Raw genomic sequence first — 15,212 nt, 5'->3', positions numbered from 1 at the left:
TACAAGCCTCTCTTTTATCTCTTCTATTCAGCCTGAGAATTTAAGTATTTCTGCTTAATAATAATAAATGAGAATATAGTTTTAGAGAGGCAGGCAGTTAAGGTTATGAATATTTGTGTGCATATATATATAATATAATATTTTATATACTACCTTTATATTATATATAAGGTAACATTTTATATGTAAGATACAATGTATACTATATTCATGTAGATAAATGTATATATAGGTACATAATAAATGATATGCAGTTATATAAAAAAATACCCACACAGTGACTGCTAAGGGACCTTAAATAAAGCAAATAAGGCAAAAAAGAGGCCAGCGTTGCAGGGGCATGTCTCATATTTGGAGAAATGGGCTGATCTCAGAGGTGAGGGGAGCAGCCAGGGCTGTGGCAGGCTAGTTCAGCGGGGATGACCCAAGGAAATCCTAAGCAATTCCAGCCACCTTTTAGGCCAGACTCCTCTGATGATGGCCACACACCTCTGTTATCACTTGAGAAGGAAGCAAAGAGAAAAAAAGCTGAAGCACAGGGAGAAGCAAGCCCTGTTCAAAGACACATCTGCCCTCCCTGGTGTCCCTTGGGGCCACACACACCCTTTCCTGGGCTGCTTTAGAAACAGCTACGCCGTTAGAGCTAGTTACTGCCTCTGCTGCTTTCACCCTTTGCATTTCTCTGTCTGCATTTTGCCACTGGAAAGACCTGGCTGTTGCATTCCAAATAGTCACTTTTTATAGTGCCAGCCCTACGTTACATTATGCTTACTCGATCTTTCAGAAACCTAAATGTTAGAATATCCTAATCTTGCTCTACATTTTAAAGCTGAAAGATAAACCTGTTGTTTAATGAAATCCACAACACTACAGGAATAGTAACCATTGTGTTTCTTCATTTCAAAGAACGGCTGAAATCTAACATCTGGTGTAACTGTACAAACCTGACCTTAGGTCACAGTAAGTATTGTATTGTTGATGATGGATACGCTTTTTTCATTACCATGCTGTCTCCATTCTTTCAGCATCCATGCTGTGAATCCCCAGTTATAGCAAGGACTATTGATAAATACTGATTTTTAAAATACAATTCCCCCCCCCCCCCTTTTTTTTTTCACTTTTAAGCATGCATTGTAAGATTTTTTTTTTTAAATGGCTCTTCTAGTTTGTTGTCAACAATACGCTATTATATGAGCAAACTCTTCTGCATGACAGCTCTAACACACAATGATCAAGGATTATGTGCCTGAAGACGCAGCTATGATCCTAAAAGAACAGTGTCACAAAAAGGTGATCCTCTGTGCCTGATGCCTTCCCCTGTACTTTCCTCTTCGGGTGCTCGTTTTCTTAAAGCCGTTGTAGGAGGAGGGTTTAAAGTTGAAATTGTGAAGCAGATGTGGACACCTGTGAATGTGCCTTTGCACATCATTGTTTCAAGATCTAAGCCCCTGTGCAGGAAATGAGGCCCTGCACTGTCCCGTATGATCGATGCCCGTTATCCCCAGGGTAATATGGACTAGAGCGGGGGCCGCAAAGCAGCTCGCAGTACTGTAACCAGGGCTCCCAGCAAGCCTGGTGATGCACTAGTGAAGAAACAAGGATATTGTCCTGGTAGCTGGAAGCTCTGATCAAATCTTAACTACATAAATGTGACCAGAAGCCCTGCAACTAACTGGGGGAGAGAAGGCAGATTCTAACGATGATTTCTGTTTGTTTGCTTTGTTGAGCATATCTGTCCCCAGAACCTTTTGCTCCATTTCTTTGCAGCTCTCCAAGAGCTTAACAAGACTCTTAGCATCATAGCTTTAATTTTGTCCCCTAAAGCTATGAAACCTCACATTTATTTTCCAGTCTTTTGGGCGCCATGAGGCTCATTCAGACTTGCCTCTCTGGAGCAGAGATGCTGACTGGGATTGCTGGGCTCACCAACAGTGAAGGGGAAATATTTTCTTTCCTAATCCATACGCAAGGTTGCAATGCACTTACTGTGTTCTCCCTAGGTGCTAATATTGCTTCATAATGTTACTGCATCATGAAGCAGAGGGAAAGCAGAATATCCTCGGCTCACCGTGCTGCCTACGGAGACATACAGAATGAAGCTTTGGCTCCCTGAAGTCCCTACACTTTTGCTAACCCAGCATGGAAAATGTCTGAAGGCATGGCATTTACACTTTTAAGAAACATCTATTCATTTCAGTTCTGCCAAAGCTAAATACATTTATAGATTTGTTCATATTTATTTTTAGAGCAGAATTCTGTTTGTTTGACAATATCTGAAAAATTAAATACCTGGGGCAACATCACCGACTGCAGCTGGTACACTGGAAACTTGGGGAAATACTTGCTGTAATTGTGAGGGGTTTATTTAATACCTCTCAATGCAGAGTTAACTCATTCAGTGAGGACAGCCTGTCTCGTGGGCTGCTAGAGCTGCCCTCACTGCCGTGCTGCGGGCACTGCCCACCCGTCCTGCCCATACAGACAGGACAGCGCTGCCCCAGGCTGAGCACGGCGTCACCTTTGGCTTCTCTCTGCCCCTCCAGCTTACCCAGACACATACTGACAGGCAACCCCCAGCACCTCAGAGGTACTACTCAACAGCAGCCGTCTTCCTTGCTCCAGAAGTTCACGCTTTGCAGTTAAGCAGCATCTTTTTTTTCATTCAGTGACCTCAAAGTACTTTGCAAACATTTAATTAAACCTTTCTGCCTCTGTGTGCAATAGGTACTGGGCCCTTTGACCAGATAAGCAAACAAAGGTATAAGGAGCCACCAGCAATCTACAATTTAAGCTCTATTAAAGGGTTTTCAACTAGGCAGTGGAACCAGAGGAATCCCAAGTCAGCAATGAGAAAAGAGGCGTGGGCTGGCCTGGAGCACGGAATCCACAGCCCCTCCTGCAGCCGAGAGGCGAGTCCCTGGGCGCAGCCGTGCCGGGGGAGCCAGCAGCATCCCGGGATGGCCCACAGCTGGGCTGGGTTGCTGCACCCCAAGGACGCAGCAGGCTCTGGACCCGCTGAGCTGTGACCCGAACCACACTGGCAGGACAGTTAACAAACCCCTGGATTCTTCCCACCCAATCTGCACTTTCCATGACCTCTTTCTTTCATCGGTAAAAGTAAATTGAATTCAGCACCTTTAAAGACCCTGTCTGGATCCATAACATTCACAACCACGCTGTAACCATGAATGAAAATCTAAGAGAGGGTATGGTTTGTATCCAAGGGCTCTTTTGCTTTTTATATGTTTACATATACCAGCCAATGGTCAGCAAATAAGCGCCATGGCTTGTAATGAAATGTTCGAACCATCTGTTTTAATCTGCGATTTAATTTCACTGTAAAATATTAAAGTTGTTCCGATGGTTGGGCTGGTAGGGCTGCTTTATATGAAAAGGATTGAGTATCCCAGAGCAATTACACTGCACCAAGCACATGCTACGGGTATTATATTCTGTATTGTTATTTTGTTCCATTAAAAACCTTAAAAAGCCTTCTTAATACAGCATGACAGAGTTTTAGGTCTCTCCTTTTTGTTAGAAAAAAGTAGCAGATGCTGAGGACAAGTATTAAGGATCTTTTTGAAAACAGCATGAATTTTTCAAAGTGCTAAAAATAAATAAAGTTTAAAAAAGCTTGCACGCAACCAAGCGAAGAGGGTCTGAGGAAGAGGAGAAGATTTCTGTGTCACACAGAGGAAGGTGCCTCAAGTTGATGGTCAGCACGGGGCAGTGCCGGTGTGACAGCCTCTGGTTGTTGTCCCAGCGATGTATCAGCATTCGCAGCGTCAGAAGGTAGGTCAGAAGCTTCAGGGCCACGGCGAGGCACTTCGCCCTAGTGTCGTCTCCTGCAATGCATTGCACAAACAAAACAATCATTCCTTACATTAGTAAAATAATACAGTAAGACTAAGTTGTGTGGGATTATTTTACATCATTTCTGACACTGACTTTTTGCCTTTACCAGCAGCTGCGTCATGGCCCAGGATTAAAATGCCTGCGCTTGCTTGCAGCGGTGCTGAAATTAGGTGGCTGATCCCTCCTTTCTGCGCTCCCACTTCACATCCACACTCGAGCTCATCAGGCCTCTAAAGAGACAGTGGCTGAGAAAGGAAGAAACCTCCTCCCAGACAACAATTATTTCAAATTATTTCCACCTCTTTTTGGTAAGTGGGCAGGGTCAGTGCAGCGTGCTGCTGCGTAACCACCTCTCTTACCTGTGTATGGCTTGAACGCGTAGGTTCGTGTGTGCCTTGCAATACCGTGATGCCTTGAGACAGTTTTCACGTTAAGGAAACCCTTCATAAATGCTCTCCTTTTTCTAGGTGTGGACCTCCAAAGGAATGAAGATATTGTCCTGGTAGCTGGAAGTTCCGGTCAAATCTTAACCGTGGGCTTGAAAGGACAGCTAGAGGTTGCTCTTTCAGCAGGTACGCGTTTTCGCCCCTGCCCCAAATTTCACATGGGACCTCGAACAAGACCCAACACTCTCAATAAGCAGCATCCCAATGCTGCGGTCCTGGTCTGTCTCACTTCTGGGCTGTCTGGTGGCTGGGATGGACATGGGGCAATAACGAGGAGCTTGGGTTGGTATCATTGGTGTACCCGAAATACAGAGCCTTTCTCCACATGCTGGGACTCTTAGCAATCTGGTGAAAGGGACACACGTGTGTTTCACCTGGCAGAAGCTCCCCGTCTCGGAGGCAGGAAGCATCGCAGCCCCGTGAACCCGGTGCTTTAGCTAATCTAAAGCCCTGCAGGGAGTCGGGGCTAATTAACTCAGCGCTGTGGCATCCTGACATAACTCCATGGCTTCTGGGACCCAGGCTAGTATTTCTACCCAGCACTCTGCCGTGCTACGTGATATATCTGCTCGCCAAGGCTTGCTCAGGTCCGAGCCCAGGACAGGGAGAGGCAGGGATGGCACCCACCGGCTGCCCCCCGCCCCCGGGCTCTGCAGCAGGCATTTGCCATTGCACCCACGGTCACGCGGTGCTCAGCGTTATTTGGAGTATATGCTACTTGCTATGCCTTTTTCCTGAACATAAGCTGGAAATTACTGATTTTTACCTTACACAGCTAGTATAAAAGCACTAATGTCCTAATGAAGAGTCTCACTTAGCTAAATGCTTCATACAGCTGAGTAAAACAAAGAATTTTACTAGAGCTTAACCCAGTCATTAATAAGCTTTTTAACCCTGACCTTTCAAATCAATGATCTACCACTGGTTTTACCTTTCAAGAAGGAATTCCATTTTCAAGTGATAAAACATATTTTGCACTCCTTACAATCTAATGATTATTCTCAGCGTTACTGGATATATGAGGCCATCAAACCATTAGAAGGTATAAAATGTATTAATGTACAGCATTCATGGCTACATTTGCTTTAGAGTCAATAAAAAGGAAACAATTTATAAAGGGCATTTATGCTCATTACAGAATATCGATAGATTGTTTCTCCCATCGTTTCTGAAGTATGAAGGACTCCCGTTCATGATGGATAGGAGAGGATTTGCATAAGCTCTTTGCTTATGCCCTGAACTTCCCCAGCACAGAGCCGCGTGCAGGGGGCTGTGGCCAGGCTTTGTGCTGGGATGCATGCGGGGTGGGACCCACAAACTCTTCCTTCCCGGGGGATCGAGCATCTCGGTTTGGGAGTTACTTGCAGCAGCCTTGCGAAGGCTCTGTAGGCAACTATGGTGTCTTCAGCCCCAGACATGAATCATCACAAGGCTGTGGGCAAATCGGATCAAGGGTGGAAAAGAAGAAGGGAATCTGTTTGTGAGGAAGGTCAGGAGTACACAAATGATGGCAGAGCTTTGCAGAGTGCCTTCCTAAGCAGTTGGGGGATGAGAGAGTCTGCTTGATGCATACAGGGGAAAAAATAGAAAGGAATTATATGTAGGGTGGAAGAGGATACAGGAGCACCAGCAATATAGGTAAAGGCAGAAGTTTCATAGTTTGTCCTAATGAATAACTGTTAACTGCAGAAATAAAATCTATGAAGAGACGAGTGATTAAGGCACTGGCCTGAGTCTCAGCAGACCTGGATTCGGTTCCTGGCTGTTTTCGGATTTCTGTCTGACTTTTGGCAAGCCTCTTCAACTCTCTGCGCCTTGGTTTCCCATCTGTTAAAGGGGAATAATAATATTTCCTTTCTCTCCTGCCTATTCCAGCAGCAAGCCCAGAAGGGCAGGCTCTGTCTCTCAGTGTGCGCACAGGACTTTCCCCACTGGGGTTTTGATCCCTGCACTGAGGCAGGCCGTACAGGGATGGGGAGTGCCAGCCATAGGAGCCCACTTATTTACTATTTCTGGTTACTAAGGGACTAAAAGGCATGCTGTAACCTGTTAAACAGATTTCTTAATATCAGTTCTTCAGTAACAAAAGAAAAAAAAAATTGGTTGGTAAATAGAAAAGGAAAGCGATTCATATCTCTGTTAAGATCTGTAAGAGTCTGAACTTCTCCTCTGAAGTAGAAACATCACAGTTTGAGAGAAGGGAGAAAATGTTAACCACCGCACAAAGGCAGAGAGCTGGCCTTCTCCATTTCTGATCTTGCGCCTCTACACATCTGGCTTCTCTATATGGACTGACCTTTTCAGCATTTCTCACTGACAAGCCATCTTCTCGATGCACAGAGTGGCTTCCCGGGCACCCATATGCTCACACCCATCTGGCAGGGTGAAATTGTGCCCGCTCACAGGCACACGCGCACTCTCTGCAAGCCAGGCCAGGCAATACCAATTGCAGAGCACTGGTTTAAGGGGACAACCAGCAAATAAAATTAAATCTCAGCTGCAGAGACTTTCTGGTAATAAGCAGTCCCAGTTAGAAATGCAAATGTCACTGAAAGGGAGCATGTCTGTTGACAGTAGACTTTGAGGAAAGCTTTGGTTTTAGTGCTGGTAAATTAATCTTTAATTACGAACATGCCTCACTTCTGAAAGAAGTGCCTTGCACACACTGCACCGGCAGCATGTGAAAGTTTCAGTCTGTTGCTTGCTTCTGTCAAACGAGACATCCCACCCCCAAAGAGCAGAGCAGAGGTGAGCCTCACGGGCTGCCGGCGGGTTTAGTGCCCTGCTGCAGCTGGGGCTGGGGCTGCCCAGGGCCACTGGCTCTCCAGGTGGCAAGAAGTTAGCAACTCGTTAAAAACACTGGTATTTAAACAGCACGACTCCCATGCTCTTAAATATAAATATCTAGATGAAGAATTATCAAGGTCTGAGTTTTCCAAGGCTCGGCTGCCTGCCCTCCGTGCGGAGCACACCTCGCCAGCTGAGAGGGGATCGCAAGGCGCTGCAGCAAAGCCTTCCTGGGGCCAGCGATGAGTGTCCAACACCTCCACTCCCGTGCTGGCTGGATTATTAAAATAACATTTCCACTTCCAAGTAAGTAAATAAATCTCACTGGCAAGTTTCTCTTGTGACAGCCAATATCTTGTCTCCCCGAGAACTGGGACGGTGTCCTGCAAAGCTGAAAACCCAGCGCTCTAAAACCTGAGTGCCACAGCCAAGAGATACACCAGATCCATCTTCTGAGGTAGCACATACAACAAAGTAAGCAAATGCGGTCTAGAAATCCTATTATTAAGGTTACAAAAATAATTTCATTTCAGAAAGTTCAAAGTTATGAAATCCTGCTGTAAGCTTTTGGGTTTTTTAGCCTACACCTAAAAAGCCTTGCCCCAAAAGCTTCGTTGCCCAAAAGCGGCCATGCTGCACCCCAACTTCGGAAGGCCCAGAACACCTGGCTTCAGGTGCAACAGGAAGATCCCAACATACCTTACCATAAATATGCATATGCGACACAAGAGTCTGCCGCCTTCTTGGAGAGATGCCATAATTGATGGAACAAAGCACAACAAAACTTCACATCACTGGTGGATCAGAAGAACAGAGGTAACTGAAAGGCTAGAAAATTACAGGTTTACTGACATTCTGCTCAACCTTACCCATTCTTTATCGAAAAGAGATAATAACTATCTATAGGAGAGCTGTCTTAAGGCTCCATTCATTCCCTTTTGCTAGCCCAGCTGAGAGGTGGTATAATATAACGCACACTGGCATCTGGCATGTCATTTAATTACACCTTCAGCTTGCTGGGAAAATGTTTGAAGTGTCAAGGTAAGCAAACTATAAGAATATATTTCCCCTGCTACAGGAGAGCTCCTGCTATGGCAAGCAGAGAAGACAGGACCTGCTTCAGCCATTACTGTGGGTCTGTGTGAGGAAGGTGATGCAGAGGAATTTAATTCATGAACAGTTATCATCCTTTGGTAAGACAACAGTTGCTCCCAGCAGCCTGGATCAATTCCCCAACAGACATTTGGAATTTTTCTCCAAACAAACCATTGGTGTAACAGGAAAACAGTACTGTCAGCTCCGGATGGTTGTGCCTTCTCACATAAGCATTGAATATGCCCTGTTCCTTTAATAAAGAAGAAAAAGAAGAGTCAAGGTCATTAAAATGCCAGCCACCACCCCCAAGAGAGTCAGGTGGGGCTTGTTTTAGCTCATCAACGAGGTAAGTGCTCAGCTCAACCCTGAGAGCCTCTCAGACATCACCTATGGGAAGGGTGAAGGTAGCCATCGCATCCGGGCGAGTGGGCACTTTCTAACCGGTGGTGACTTTCACCCCGAGCTGTTTCAAGGAGCTCTCTCGAAAAGCACGAGCTGCTCAGCAAACCAAAGAAGCCAGCACTGCAGCTCCCTAGCGAAGCCTCTGTTAGCCAAGGAGAATCCCACACACCTGTAAGCCAGCCAGCAGCTGAGGGCTTCCAGGTTCTTGTCATTTCTGTATTCCTACCTCACTATGTTTGTAAGAGAAAAAAAAAAAAATTCTATAGTTTCAGAGACACCTGTGCTGAGGTAGTTGCCCCCATCCCACAATGCTGGGGGGACTCAGCTGCATTTTGCCGAAGCTCCACAAGCTCCATTCCCGCAGCCCTTCTGCTCTGCTCCGTGACTGCTCGGAAGTCACCACATATGTCAAAGCTCAGTTCTCAGTGTCACTGCTGTGAAATAAGACTGGCTTCTCCATCAATGCTGCTTCTGGGCTTTGACGCTGTACACACGAGGGCCAGGAGCGTATGGGGGGGCTCAGCATCGTGCCCCAGTTCAGCCTGTGCAGCAGTGGAGCTGCAGATAACCTCCCCGCTTGCTAAACCAAAGATGACCCCTGAGCCTTTGACCCTGCAAGCCAGTGAAACAAAGCAGAGTGCGTCAGGGCTGGACTTGTTACAAGTAATTGAGGTGAAAGAGATAAATCACATAATTTTTCTCTTTGTGCATTGGGGGGGTGGGAGGAAAGGAGAAGAAAGTTCAATGCAGAAATTAGTCACCTTGTTTTGTTCTTACTAATGGAAATTTCCCAGAAACCAAAATAAAGGGTGTCGTATAAGAACCCAAAGAGAATAAAATTAGCTAGAACCCACATCCGAACTTTTAAACCCAGTGCATGAATGCAGGTGTCTGCAGCTGAGCATGGTATTTTTGTTTCAGCTCATCAGAGGTATGAGTCACTTGCATCAAAAGAGGAGGATGCCTTGATCTGCGTGTGAGCGAGCGCTGGAGCAGCAGCTGTTGGAGCAAATACAAACATCCATGCCAAGGTTTGTAAGGATGGAGTTTATCTAATATGTAAAAAAACACCTGCTGCAAATGAAAAATTACACCCACAACCACCTGAATAAGATAAGCATATGATGGGGGAAAGGAAGAGACAGATTTATTATTAATTTGTTGGAACTTTTGAACCAAACATCTCTTTTGCAGCAGAACGGTAGGACGCACGAGGAAAGAGTACTCCTTGCCCCAGACCTGCTCAGCAGCGTTTATTTTGCCTAAGTGATTTTCTTTTCTTTGCTAAGTCTGGTGGAGATGAAAACACTAACCTAAAGAAGATAATTAAAAGCTAAATGAAATCACATACAGCTGTGCTACTACATGGCTAATGAACATGCAAATATATACGCATGACAGGGACATAATGCAGACTGGCTGCCTTGAGTGGTTAGTGCAGATTTCCAAGAGCTGGAAACGCTATTGATTATAACTGAGCTAAACTTCCTGACTCCAGACTTCAAAGATCAGCCTCAATATAATCATCACGCGGCATATGGGAACGTGGCTGCAAGGAACTGATGAATAATGGCTTGGGGTCTTGAATGTTTGTACATAGGGTGGGAGATGCCCTCTGGGCCGCTGAGCGCAGGCTCCTCGGCAGCCTGGATCAGCACCATACAATCCTCCTCAGCATCTTGGCATACTCGGTCTTCCTGTCAATTAAGATTTTGGAGTTGTGGGGTTTAACTGGGATGTTTATTTTTGCCTTCCCACTTCACCTGGCAAGGCACTGCTCTGTGGAGGGGGACACTTCTGGGAGGACCAGGGCTGTAAGTAACACGTAGGGCAAAGCTTCTGGTACCCTATAACACAGAAGGCAATCAGCAGCATGGAGAGCTTCTTCTCTGAGGGTCTGCTGCCACATCTGCATGAAAGATGACCAAATCACTTCTCCCTGATTAGTTAAATAATATCCAGCTGAGAATAACTCCCCCAGCCCACCCAGAGATGAGATAAGTGAGTCAGGGCTCAGCCTGGCACAGAGCAGCTCTCCCATGGAGGGGACCCCATCCTCCCCACTGCCACCCGGTGTCCCCTTCCCCGGCCATGCCATGATGGAGAAACTACAGGAGCAGAGCAAAGTTTGTTCCTCTTCTGTGGTGACCACAGACAGGGAACGTGGCTCTGGGGATGGCCATGGCCCAGAGGAGAGCATGGGGAGATGCAGCAGAGCCTCGGACCTGGGTGAGGATGGCAGAGCCACCGGGACAGCCGGGAGAGAGGACACCTATGGCAACCAAATTTGTGCTGAACACAATGGTTAGTGCATAAAAATTAATCAAGTACTACAATGACTTGCTTTATTCATAATACTTAATGGTCATGTAATAGGAGTTTTTATTCAGCAGTTAAAGTTCATAAGTGCAGGTTTTACATGTAGAAAGGTATTATGCTGATAGTTTAATTACACACCTTTCTGCACACCAAAGGAAATGGGTTATGCGGGTTTTATAATTAAAGAAGGACTTCTGAGGGGAAATGAACTTTGCAGTTAGCAACATAATATTTGATTTTTATCAGATGTTTTTGTTTTGAATTTGCCAGCGCTCGGTGATGTTGTAAACAGGTGAGAACGCTCCAAACTGCACGAGGGGTTGGGGGAAGCTTTGAAAATGCAGCATAAAGTAGCAATATTTAAAAATAGCAAGGGTGAGCGTGAGGCATGAACAGCTTGCATTTGGAAGGCTCTCCAGAGCTCTGCCCATGCAATTATATGCAGTACAAGTCTGTTCAGTATGTCTAGGAAACAGGGGAAAAACCCAGCCCGAACAAGTAATTGAAAAATAAACCCTAGTCCTGGCCAAAATAATAAAAAGTTTTACTTCTTATTTTTCTTATTTTTGTTTTCAATAAATTTCATGGCCAGTGAATATAATTTTCCCCTCCTGCATGCCTGCAAAGGTGCCAAAGCCAAAAAAGTGATGGATGTTTGTGTGCATGCATTTGCTGTTGGAATACATGGGACTGCTCTCGTTATTCCAGGCAAAGATGGGCACGAGCCACGGGCAGCTCAGGGCCAGCTCCTGTCTCCCTCCGACAGCGATGCGGACGCCTGTGCTAACCGTAGTGGTGGCGGGGAGTCGGCAGTGCCAGGGCTCCTCCCTTCTCGGCTTTTAAGAGGCTCTGCTTAGCAAAACTTCATTTCTATATACGTATCAAAGCACGTACAAAGTATATGCAGGTATATGTACAGATATATATTTATAACCTACTGGGAGAAAGCCATTTTTCTAACACAGCAAATATACCGGCAAGAATTTTTCTAAAGTCTAAAATATTTCAAACACCGCCAAATGCCCCTGCGCTCAGATGATATAAACCAACAGGCTCTTATCATGCCCAACACAAATGAACACTAACAAGCGGTTCAACCAAAATAATAATTAAAAAAAAAAAAAGCCAAAACCAATAAAATTTGTCCAAAAACAATAAGCAAGGGCAAGGTCTGAAATATTTTGAGTACGCCCTTTCCTTTCTGGCAGGGCTGGGGAGCGAGTGCCCTGGGTATGATGCTTTGCTGGTGAAGGTGGAGTTCAGGTGGTGGCAGATGGTGATGCCCATGACAGGGCTGCCTTGGCTGGCAGCAGCCTCCTCTGGCACCCTGCACCCACAGTAACAGCTGAATTTGGGCATCTCATGTATAAATACAGTGGAATAATTTCAAAATCCTTAAAATTGGAATAGACACTCAATAATTACAACAGGAACAGTCGTGTAAGGGTGTATCCAAATATAACTGGACAGGTTGTTCTTTATTTCATTGGCCAACTGCTTAAATTAATGACAAAAAGAACTCTGACTGTTTTTCTCTTATTAAATCCATACACTTTGGCTGTACTCATCATCGTTAACATACTGCTAAAGGAGCTGTTGCTGTATCTTTCAACCCTCATCCCGCAATCAAGCCCTCACTGCACTGTTGTGGATTTCAAATATTCACTTGTTTAAAAATAGAATGTGGTTTTTTTTTTAAAAAAAAAAATCCCACTGCCAACTGAATGCAAACAGGTAAAAATTAACATATGCAATTGTCAGGTGTCAAAGGCAGCTCTTCAGCCACCGAGGTTTACATCGCCTGAGTGGGGCTCCCAACATTTTGAGGCTGCTTCGCCTACAGGCAGAAGTTGTGCAAATAAATATATACACTTATTTTAAGTTACACTGTGCTTTCTGGGTGTGTGGGTCTGATTAGTTCTTTGTAATCTGTGCATTTAAACAAAAGACCCGGTAAGCCTGGAGCTAACGGCTCAGCCTCCACGGGGCAAAGTCGGGGCGTACCGCGCGGTTACAGAGATGCTCTCCATGATGCTTGTTCCTCCCGTTTGCATGAGTTCTCCACCCTTGCAAAAGAGGATACTGTTCCAATTATTATTATTTTTTTTAAGTCTAACAAGGATAATTATAACAGGATTAACAGATTCTTTTTCTTTCCCCCCACTGCCTCGTATCAGAGAAAGTATTATACCAGACTTAGGACTAGACGCGTTTTTGCTGTATATGGAAATGCATTAAAATGAATGTATAGCTCAAACACACTTCTCATCCTTTGTATTGTTTTGTAGAAGCCACTTCTCCCATGAAGGGCAACCACATGTGAAGGGAAAGAGTCCAAGTAAGTATTTGGTAAACATTTGAAAATGAGAGACAAATAGTGCTGTGCAATCACACCATCTTACTTCAAATACCCACTCGGAAAAAAAAAAAACCATAAAAATTAATTCCCTAACAAGCCAAGCCTGGCTCCCTAAACCAGGAGGAATCGCAATGCTGGTAAACTTGCAGAAATATTTTTACAATTTTATTAGAGGTTTTAATTCAGTGCTTTATCTACCTCTGTTAGTCTGCAAAATAGCTTTAAATATTCAAGTGGTAATTAATGAATCTTTGCAAATCAAACATTTTCATCTGTGCTGTGGTACAGTGGCAGCGAGAAGGAGGGGTTTAAAGTGTAATTGTTTCTACTGTTCCCCTTGCAGTGCTGAATGCCTTTTTACCCTTTATTATATCATTGGCTTTTGCTTCAGTTCATCAGCACTTCGCCACATCTTATCGTTCGATATTTGCTTTTTTTTTTTTTTTAGTTCAAGATTTCTTACTGTGCCTTTGCCAGAGACATTCCTAAGGAGATGGAAACTCTCTGAATGTGGAATTTTCGCATGAGTGCAAAATAATAAAAAGCATGTGTGTATTAAAAAGGGATCAACTTAATGGGAAATGAGCATTGGGTTACATTAATATTCTATTACAGTAAAAATCATATTTAATAAATTTTCTCCAGATTTTTCAGAATCTTACTGTATTTTTCTAAGTTGTATGCCAATCCAAAGAAACAGTGTATATGATACATTTGATTTATGTTAAATAAATAACCTGCACAGCCCATTTTTTGGTTTTTTAAAAAAAAATTAAGTGTAGAAACACACACCAGACTGAAATCTGCGCTTAGTTTCCATCTGCTAGGAGGAATAGTGTCGGTCTTGTGCAGCAGAAAGCCTTTATAAACAGTATTCTATTTTATTGATGCTATATGTGGATTTTATGTTATGTGGCAAGAGCAGGAGACTGAAAACATTGTAATTTATCCTAAACCGTAAAATTATACTAGTACTAAAGTAATTACTTCACATATTAAAATACAGTTTCCTTTACCTTCTTTTGTCATCACATAAAATTAGGCGTTGAGCGCTGCAGCGTGAAGGGGCCGGCGCTTTTCTTGCCTTCACAAAGGATTGACACATCCCTGATCGTACACTATATCACCCGACCCTTGTTGTTCTGTGACCCTAATTAATATTATACTCAGTGACATTTATGTATCAGAGCAATAAGCTAAACAGGAAACAATTTATGTCACCTAAAGCTTTTTAACAAATCGATGCAACTATTTGTAATTGCTTGTTTCACAAGATTAAAAGTACTCAGCCTTGATCTTCGCCCACAGTTTTGTGGCCAACATGACCTGTGCTTCCGTTGTAAAATAGGAGTGTTGGTGATCAGCACCTATTTCCATCAAGTAATCCATATTGCTAATATTTCTGGAATTTTAATGTAGTTACAATTTATAGCCGATCAAATGTGGTTACCTAAATTGCTGTTGCTAGTAGACAGTTTAACTGTCTTTATTAATTACAGTATAATTTAATGTTTGAGTACAGGCACTTGTGTTGGTCATTTTTACAGCCAAAGCAGTTATGTGCCTTATGACGAACCATTTTAGCATTTTCAATGGAAATTTGCTAATATGATGAGTGATAAAAATGTCAAACTCTGGTAAATAATGGTTATTGCTTTGGCTGGAATTAATCCTTGAAAGGACGGTTACCTTCAAATTAACATTATAACTTGAAGACAAAAAATGTTTTTCAGGCTTCTGAGACGCATGAAAAATGGCCACTGAGCTCCTCTAAGTAAATACGTACTAAACCCTGCAAAACATGGTGGGGTTGTTGTTTTTTTCTCTCTCTTTTTTTTTTTTTTTTTTTTTTTTTTTCTCCCCTCCAGGTAGACAGACATTTCCTGCGGAATCCAGAGAGGAGGGGCTATTTCTGGTTAACTACCCCAAGGTGATGGTGTTTACCATTC

At 43.9% G+C, this 15,212-nt stretch overlaps 2 long non-coding RNA genes across 4 annotated transcripts; both read left to right on the top strand.

The window, feature by feature from the left end:
- The first annotated feature begins 1,158 nt into the window (after positions 1-1,158).
- LOC130148287 (uncharacterized) lies at positions 1,159-6,386 on the top strand. 2 transcript variants are annotated; one of them, XR_008821509.1, is made up of 4 exons: positions 1,159-1,290; positions 2,001-2,638; positions 2,725-4,163; positions 4,323-6,386. It is a non-coding gene; the product is annotated as an uncharacterized LOC130148287 (long non-coding RNA). The 2 variants fall into 2 exon arrangements; XR_008821508.1 differs by having other exon boundaries at positions 2,001-4,163.
- A 206-nt stretch (positions 6,387-6,592) lies between these two features.
- LOC130147693 (uncharacterized) lies at positions 6,593-15,149 on the top strand. Of its 2 annotated transcripts, XR_008821301.1 has the most exons (5): positions 6,593-7,904; positions 8,167-8,529; positions 9,507-9,616; positions 13,193-13,242; positions 13,712-15,149. It is a non-coding gene; the product is annotated as an uncharacterized LOC130147693 (long non-coding RNA). The 2 variants fall into 2 exon arrangements; XR_008821300.1 differs by having other exon boundaries at positions 8,167-9,616.
- Positions 15,150-15,212: the final 63 nt, after the last annotated feature.

The sequence above is a fragment of the Falco biarmicus genome, chromosome 4 (genome assembly GCF_023638135.1).
Source record: "Falco biarmicus isolate bFalBia1 chromosome 4, bFalBia1.pri, whole genome shotgun sequence".
Classification (NCBI taxonomy): Eukaryota; Metazoa; Chordata; class Aves; order Falconiformes; family Falconidae; genus Falco; species Falco biarmicus.
Note: the sequence above shows the minus strand (reverse complement) of the source record. Positions and strands in the feature narration are given on the sequence as shown.